General features: G+C 40.8%; 1 protein-coding gene across 1 annotated transcript in view; it reads right to left on the bottom strand.

The window, feature by feature from the left end:
• Nucleotides 1-8,212, bottom strand: part of PRKG2 (protein kinase cGMP-dependent 2) — a 113,382-nt gene extending 105,170 nt beyond the window's left edge. The window contains exon 1 of the mRNA XM_021669634.2: nucleotides 8,147-8,212. The gene's annotated coding sequence lies outside the window, so the exon portion shown is untranslated. The remainder of the gene's footprint in view (nucleotides 1-8,146) is intronic.
• Nucleotides 8,213-8,633: the final 421 nt, after the last annotated feature.

Raw genomic sequence — 8,633 nt, forward strand, 5'->3', positions numbered from 1 at the left:
GTGTACATACATTTTTAACATGCATCAGTAAGCCATTTTCTAGACAGCCTTCTTGCTTCATGGACAAGTATTCTTAGTTCAGCAGAGAAAGAAGGGAGATGGGATGATAGGAGGAAAACAATTTGCCTTATAAAGAAAAGAGCAAGAGGGATAACAGGGGAGAAATGCCAGATATAGGTGACGGGGGGATGGAGGCAGCAAACCACATTGCCCTGTATGTACCTATGCAACAATCCTGCATGATCTGCAAATGTACCCCAAAATCTAAAGTACAATTAAAAAAGAAAAAGAAAAAAAAGAGCAAGCACAAAATCTTTCAAATCTAATATTAAACTAACAACTACTTCATTTTTGTTCATGGAAAAATTGTTTACTAAGACCTAAGTATCACATACTATATCAGGGGCATAGCCCATCATGGATTTGCAGTCAAATTTGACACAGAAAACAGTTTTAGCATTCTAAATATTAAAAGGTTTAGAATCCTTTTTGCTCTATGAATGGTATTCAAAAACATCTTGTACCAATCCAATAGTTTTACAAACTTGAAGCACAGTTAGGTAGAGGATGTTAAATTCTCCCAAAACACCAACTATCCTCTGGTTTCCTTGGAAGTTATGTAAATCTTTCAAGCTATTTAGAATTTCAAAGATGGGTGAAATGAGAGTAACCAACTGATCTTTGAAGTCACTAATTCAGGATACATAAGTAAGTTACTAAATGGCTCAATACTAGTCTGATTTCTTACTTAGTTCATCCATTTAAATATTGTTGTCCCTGAAGCCAAGGTTTCAAGTCTCTGGCTTCATAAAACCTAATTAGGTTCACTCTGTTTCCTGTATCAGTCACTAAGATAAGCTATTTCTCAAATATGTGTTGCTAGCCACAAGGAGAATTGAACCATAGGATGTTGCTCCATCAATCTGGCAACTGCACGTTATTAAAATCATTCTTACAGTAAGAGGGCAGCACATGACGTAATAAGAAATGAGTTTGAAGATAAAGATCAGAATTTAACATGAGCAATAGAGTCAGGCCAATTAGGGTTATAAAACAATCTTCTCTTTCTCAACATTCTATATATTCCTTAAAATCTTTGAGTCTTACTTTCTTATCTATAAAAGGGAATATATTTATAGCCATCTCATAGGGTTACTATGATGATTACATGTGTAAAGTACTCCATGCAATGCTTGGCAGGAAACAGACATGAAGTAGACAAGCAGCTCTTATTAGAGTATGTAACTAGAAACAGGCAATTAATATCTTGGTGTGAAGAAAACTCAGAAAGAATCATTTTTGGGTGGAACAGAAGTCTAGTAAACTGGACATCTTCCAACAAGAGTCTTTTGTGTTTTTTTTCTTAAGTGATAAGGTCTCACTCATGCAATGAGATGCAGTGGCCATTGGTGCAATCATGGTAACCTGAAACTCCTGGGCTCAAGTGATCCTCCTGCCTCAGCCTTCAGAGTAGCTAAGACTACACAGGCACTCCACCACGTTCGGCTGATTTTTTTAATTTTGTTGTTGAGATGGGGTCTTGCACTATGTTGCTCAAACTGGTCTCGAAACCCTGGGTTCAATGGATCCTTCTGCCTCGGCCTGTCAAGTGTCAAAACCATGCACATTATTCCTTTTGGAGGTGGTGGCAGGGAGCAAGGGACTCTTACTTTGCCTGGATTATATCTTCCATTGAGAAAAGAAGTCATTTGGCAACAAACAGCCTGGAAAACAAGTTCCCTACCAAAAGACAGAGACAAAAAAATAATTATGAATGACATGGAGCCAGTTCATGACTACAAGGACTTAGTAACTGAAGCTCTGTAATTCCCTCATGTAGCCCCTATTTATTTTCACACATTGCAGTGAAATCTTTAAAACACAAAGGCACACCTAACTATCTTTGAAGACAACAAAAAACTGTAGCTCACTGTGGAGGCAACACTCTTCCGCAGTTAGGTATGGGAGACAGCAATCAAATGAGTAGTGGCATTTAGCAAGAGCAGAGGAAAACTAAGACTACAAAGTATCATATTAATGTAATCGCCATTTAGGAAAAGCTGTCCACCAAGAGGTAATTAGAAGAGACATAAGAAAACCAAAAGTGACTGTGAAGGCACTTGCAGGCGGATTAACACCTGGCAGTCAATGTGGGAGGAATTAAGCTTTGTTTTCTGTTTTTCCTCCAGCCCTGTAACAGTTTGAAACCAGAATCTTGGCTGTGGTCTAGATAATATCTATTTCTCTCTCTACCCATCTGGAGTCTGTTATAAATATACACAGACAAACACACACATATATAGATGCGTGTGTATAGCTACATGTATATCCGTCAATATGGGAGATGGTATGGTGCCGGCTAAGGTTATGGAGCCAGAGTTTTAGTCGAAGCACTTTCATTTAGTGGTCTATATGCCCTCAGGTGAGATACTTGCGTGTCAATAATGGAAGAAAAAGAAAGAAACATTGATAGATAGACAAAATAATACTGCCTGTCATTTAGAGTTTTTAAGAGGATTAAATGGGATAAACATGAAAAAAAATTAGCACAGGTATTACCATATAGTATTTGCTTAACAAATATTAAATATTACTATTATTATTACAGTTAACATTATTTATCCAACAGGACAATTTATCTTAAAAGAAAAACTTATTGATCAGAAAATATGTACTAAACCAACACAATATTGAAGAAGAACTGATACTATCCAACTTTAAGGCTTACTGATAAAGTAACAGTAATCAATATAGTGTTGTACTGGTGAAAGAATAGACAAGTAGATCAATGGGACAGAACAGAGATCCCAGAAGTAGACTCAAACAATAGAATCAACAGATCCAAAGATTAAAGAATACAAAAGAGAGCAAAGACAAATCAATGGAGTAAGGATAATCTTTTTTAACAACTTGTAGTGGAACAACTAGGCATTAATTTTTTTTTTTTAAAAAAGTAAAATCTAAATACAGACTTTATAGCTTTCACAAAAGTTACCTTAAAATGGATCACAGCCCTAGATGTAAGACACAAAATTACAAAATCCCCAAAAGACAACATAGGAGAAATTCTAGGTGATCCTGAGTTTTGTGATGACTTTTTAGATAAAAGACCAAAAAGCCTGATTCATACATAGAAAAAATTCATAATTTTGACTTGATTAAAATTTAAAACTTCTCTTCTGAAAAAAAAGAAGAGAATGACTGTTCTGAAAAAAAAGAAGAGAAGCCATACTGAGAGAACATACTTCTAAAATATATGTCTAATAAAGGAGGAATTCTGAACACTCGATAATAGGAAAACAAATAACCCAACTGAAAAATGGGCACAAGATCTGAGCAGACACCTCACCAAAGAAGTCACACAGTTGGTAAATAAGCATATAAAAAGATACTCAACATCATACTTCATTAGGGAATCTTAAATTTAAACAATAATGAGATTCCACTCACATCTTTCAGAATAACTACAATCCAAAACAGTGACAACACCAAATGCTGGTGTGAATAGGGAGCAACAGGAATGCTCATTCATTGCTGGTGGGAATAAAAATGATATAGTTACATTAGAGGACAATTTGGCAGCTTCTTACAAAGCTAAATATACTCTTGCTCTACAATCCAGCGATCATGCTTCTTGGTATCTACCCAACTGATATGAGACATATGTTTTCACTAAAACCTGCACATGAATGTTTATGGCAGTTTTGTTTGTAATTCCCAAAACCTGGAAGCAACCAAGATTTCCTTCAGTAGGTAAATGGATAAACAAACTGTGTTACATCCATATAATAGAGTATTATTCAATAATAAAAGCAATGTCAACCAATGAGAAGATATGAAGAAACTTTAAATGCATATTGCTAGGTGAAAGAAGCCAATCTGAAAAGTCTATACATCGTATGATTTCAACTGTATAGCATTCTGAAAAAGACAAAACTTGGAGACCATAAAAAGATCAGTGGTTGCCAGGAGCTTGGGGAAAGATAGAAAGGAATATGTATGAAATAATTTTTTTAGGGCAGTAAACTACTCAATATGATACTGTAATGATATATACATTTCATTATATACTTGTCAAAACCCATGGAATATGCAAAAGGAATGAACCCTAATGTAAACTATGGACTTTAATAATAATGCATCAATAACAGTTCCATCACTTGTAACACACGTACCATACTGATGAAAGATGTTAAGAGCAGGAGAAAGTCCTGTGAGATGGGTATATAGGAACTCTGTGCTTTTTACTCAATTTTTCTATAAACCTAAAATTTCTCTAAAATAGTCTACTAGTTTAAGAAAAGAATATGTATTAAAAAATGAATTTAAGAAAGCTGATAGCACATTCAAGGGACGGCTAAAATGTATGATAGATGAAAGGAGAGTAATGAATAATGAAGCTGTAAAAGTAAGATACTGGGCCGGGCGCAGTGGCTCACGCCTGTAATCCCAGCACTTTGGGAGGCTGAGGCAGGCGGATCACGAGGTCAGGAGTTAGAGACCAGCCTGACAAACATGGTGAAACCCCATCTCTACTAAAAATACAAAATATTAGCCAGGCATGGTGGCACCTGCCTTGTAATCTCAGCTACTCAGGAGGCTGAGGCAGGAGAATCACTTGAACTCGGGAGGCAGAAGTTTCAGTGAGCAGAGATCATGCTACTGCACTCCAGCCTGGATGACAGAGCGAGACTTTGCCTCAAAAAAAAAAAAAAAAAAATTCTGAAAAATTTCCTAGGGTATCTGAATTTTAAGATACACTAAGTTTTCTAGTTATGTGGTCAGATTTGTCCTTTAGGAAAATAATATTCTCATAAATAAGAAATGGAGTAAAAAGAGTTTAGAGGAAGTGAGACAAGGAAAGATACTATTGCACCAATCCAAATAGGAGGTGATCATTCCAGGACTAAAGCTCAGAGTCCCAACACTATTTAACGACTTGAACTTCTTGAACTCGAGAAAAAAATGGACCATCTCCATGGCAGCCAGAGAGAAAAACATTGTCATAGGAGACTTAATAAAAGTTACAGCTATAGGTAACCCTGCAATGTCCTTCTCTTCAATAAATCACGAAAAGCAGAACTGATTTTTTAATGATAATGGGCCGTTCAGTTTGAAATCGGAGGAGTGAATTATACAGACATTTATAGATAATATTCTAGGTGGATAGGAAACTGATACATTTGGTGTTACCATTAGCTTGTCTCCCTAAAGTTTCTTTAGAAAATAATTGAATATATAAATCCCTGATTCTTCTCCCTGAAGCAAACTACACCGAGTTGTCCATGTGGGAATCAGCTCACTTTCACATCAATGACACAATTAAAAGCTTCTGTCTGTCTGACCTTGTAACTGTTGACCTGAGGCTCAGTTTGGAATCTTCTGCTTGTTTTGTCTGTCTACAGCATCTTGGTTGGAGAAAAACTTTCTCTTGACAGGCAATCACATAAGCTTATTGTACCAAAGTTGCAGCTACTCTGGAGGTTGATTGTATCTTTGAAGTGCCCCTCTCTCCAGCAGAGTGTTTGCAGTAATTTCGTGAATGCCACATATCCTATATGTGACTGCCAAATTCAGCTATTTTTGGGGCTACATTAACAGATAAACAAGCAAACACACAGAAAGGTAGGTCTGTAAGTCTAGGTCAGAAGATTACAGCTGACAGAATTTTTGAGTGGTGGCAAGAAGAAAGAGGATAAGGATTTGAAAGTTTACATTGTAGCAACTGAGTAAAAAGTGATGTCATTGACCAAAATGAGGAGCACATTTGAGGGACAGGACAGTGGGCTTAATTTTGGACATACTCAGTTTAAAGCACCTGTGGAAACTTTAAGATAGAGAAGTTTAGTGAGCAGTAAGAAATGAGGGATAAGAAAAGCTAAAGAAAAAGGAAAACTGAAAATACTCAGAAGTTGTTGATATATAAATAGAGGCTGAATTTGAAGACATGGATGCAAGTGCCTAGGATATTGATGATGAGGAGAGGAAGAGGGTCTAGGCCTATATGAGGTTGGAAAGAAAACTGTAAGACATGGTAAGAAGCTACTGCTTTGATTAAAGTGAGAAAGGATGTGAAGAGATTAATATTACAAGAAGAGGATGAGTGGGAGGAACACTGCAGAGTAGCGTCTCTAATGTAGTAATTAAGTGGATGTGCATGGGAGGGCAATCAAAATGATTTCAATGTTTTCATCTTAGGAATCTTGAAGGAAAGTAGTACTACCTACGTTTCATTCATTCAGTTATTCAAAAAGAACACATAGGGCACCGTGTATGGGCTAGGCACTGACACTGACAGAAATCAGGAGAATGAGCATGCTTTGTAAAGACAGTAATGAGTCTGGATTTACATTTATTAAGCTTGAGATGCTTGTGGGTCATGATGATGCAAAGGTCTAGCAGGTAGAAGCAAAAAAGAAAAGTGAGGGGAAGAGACTGCTCCATAGAAATAAGACTTGAAGTCCCATTTGTAGATGAGATCACTAAGGGAGATAAGAAAGGAATGTCTCTATTGTTACCTATGAACATATAGGTAATTTCTGTGGCTATTATCTGAAGGAGAGGAGAAGGAGAAGCAAACAACAAAAAGAAGGAGAAGGAATCAAGTGTACCAGTAAGAGATTTAGGAGAAGCATCAGAGAGGCCATGCAGATAAGATCTTTAAGAGGTGAGAGCAGGCTGTGCCTCACATCCCACAGGCTTGTCACAGCAAATGAGATCAGAGGGAAAAGTACTGAATCTAACTTGTCAAAGAGTGAGGATAGACACCCAATTACAAAGGACCACGGAAAGAGCTGGCGCCAAGAGTAGGGCCTGCAAGATGGCATCGTGGTTCATGCGAGGGATTTTTAAAATAATGAAAACTTCAAAGTGTCTGTAGCTCCAGGATAATGAAGCACAGGAGATAGGAAAAATGAAAATATGGGAGAAGAAGAAATAATTGATAGGAAAAATAGCCTAGAGGAAGCAAGACAACAAGGGATCACAGGACTTGGGCAACAGCCGGGCAACATATGCCTTCACTGTGAGGTGAATTCTTATTACCCTCACTTGTAATGACTTCATAGAACTGAAGTTAAGGATTTCATGTAAAAGAGAAAGATCCCTGGGTATCATCTTTTCAGGTCGTTTATTCTTAGTTACACAATGTTCCGACAGAAACGATAAGCTCTAATTCTCCAAAGAGAATTCTCTACCCTACTAGCTCATACCCTCCTGTGCAAAACTGAACAGGAGTACTGAAAACAGCTACTGTATGTTATGTGGGATGATCGCCTTCTCCATGAGTTAAATAGAAACTTGCAAAGAAAAGAGACAATTTCTAAGAAACTGTAAGTATGGGGGTGTGGTGGGTGGAGGCAGGTGTATGTTGCTCTTCCTTTAAAAAAAAAAAAAAGCAGCAGCCCCCCCGGAACTTGGGAAACAAGATGAAGATCAGGAAACCAAGACATGTGTCCCAGCGTCATCCTTTTCTACCTACTCATTCTGCATGCACTGCTTCTATTGTCAGCTCTAGCCTCAACTGCTTTGTGCTTGCACCGTAGTTCTCAAAACTGAACCCATTTCTTTTTCTCTCATCCCCAAAGTGGCTGATTTCTGGGCTTTGTTTGCTTGCTCTTGTTTCTTCATCACCGAGAAATATAAATATGAGAAAGCGCCTCACGGTGCCGAGAGTGACAAGAGGACATCCACACAAGTTTACCAGGACTCCTAGAAGTCCTTGCCTGAGTACTGTCCCCTAGCAACTACCCTGTGCTCCACGAGCAAAGCCGGGAGCGCACGCCCTGACAGCACCGCCAAACCCCCAGCTCGGAGCAACAGCCTCCACCGCCGCTCCTCGCTAAAGCCTGGAGAACACTGAGGACTCCTCACTGGGGCTGAGCCCCTCCCGCCCTCAGCAGAGCCTCTAAACACGAGTAGCCTTTCCCTGCCTCCAGGGGCTCACGAAACGCTGCCACACAGAGCGAATGCAACGCGTGCACACGTCCATACTCGAACAGCACAAGCCGAAGACCGGCTGGGTGTGGAACAGAGGCGCGCATCCCGCAACGCAAGCACAGCATGCACATGCTCGCACCCCGACCCCGTTCCTCCCCGCGCGCCCTGAACACCCCGGCGCCCAAGCTCCCCAGCCCGCGAACCTCACCAGACAGACAGCCGGGTAACTTTCCAGGTGCGCAGCTTGTCACCTCGGCGCGGCCGCCCCTGCGTCTCGGCGTCCTCTCCCACGCCGCCCTTCCCAGCCGCCAGCGGCGCCGGAGCCCCGCGCAGGTCAGCTCAGCCAGCCCCGCCGTGCGCACAGTGCGCAGCGCTGGCCCGGGGCTGCCGGCGCAGCGGCTCCGGCTACGTGCGAGCCGCGGGCGCGGGCGAGCGCGATGCGGGCAGGAGCTGCGGCGGCGTCGGTGCTGCCGCCTGTCTCCGCGGCGGGGGCCGGTGCAGAGGCGACACGCAGGGAGGGAGGGAAGAGAGGAGGAAAGGAGGAGGGAGGGGGTCAGCCGGGGCTACTGCGTGGAGAGTAGGCGCCGGCTTCCCTAAAGGTGGGGTCACCCGCGCCCGCACCCACACTAGCCCGAACCTTTACTCCCGACACCGCCGCAGTCTGCACTTTATACCCCATACCCTCCAGAGTGAGG

Source organism: Aotus nancymaae, unplaced genomic scaffold (assembly GCF_030222135.1).
Source record: "Aotus nancymaae isolate 86718 unplaced genomic scaffold, 86718_ANA_hifiasm-v0.15.2.pri h1tg000006l, whole genome shotgun sequence".
NCBI lineage: Eukaryota > Metazoa > Chordata > Mammalia > Primates > Aotidae > Aotus > Aotus nancymaae.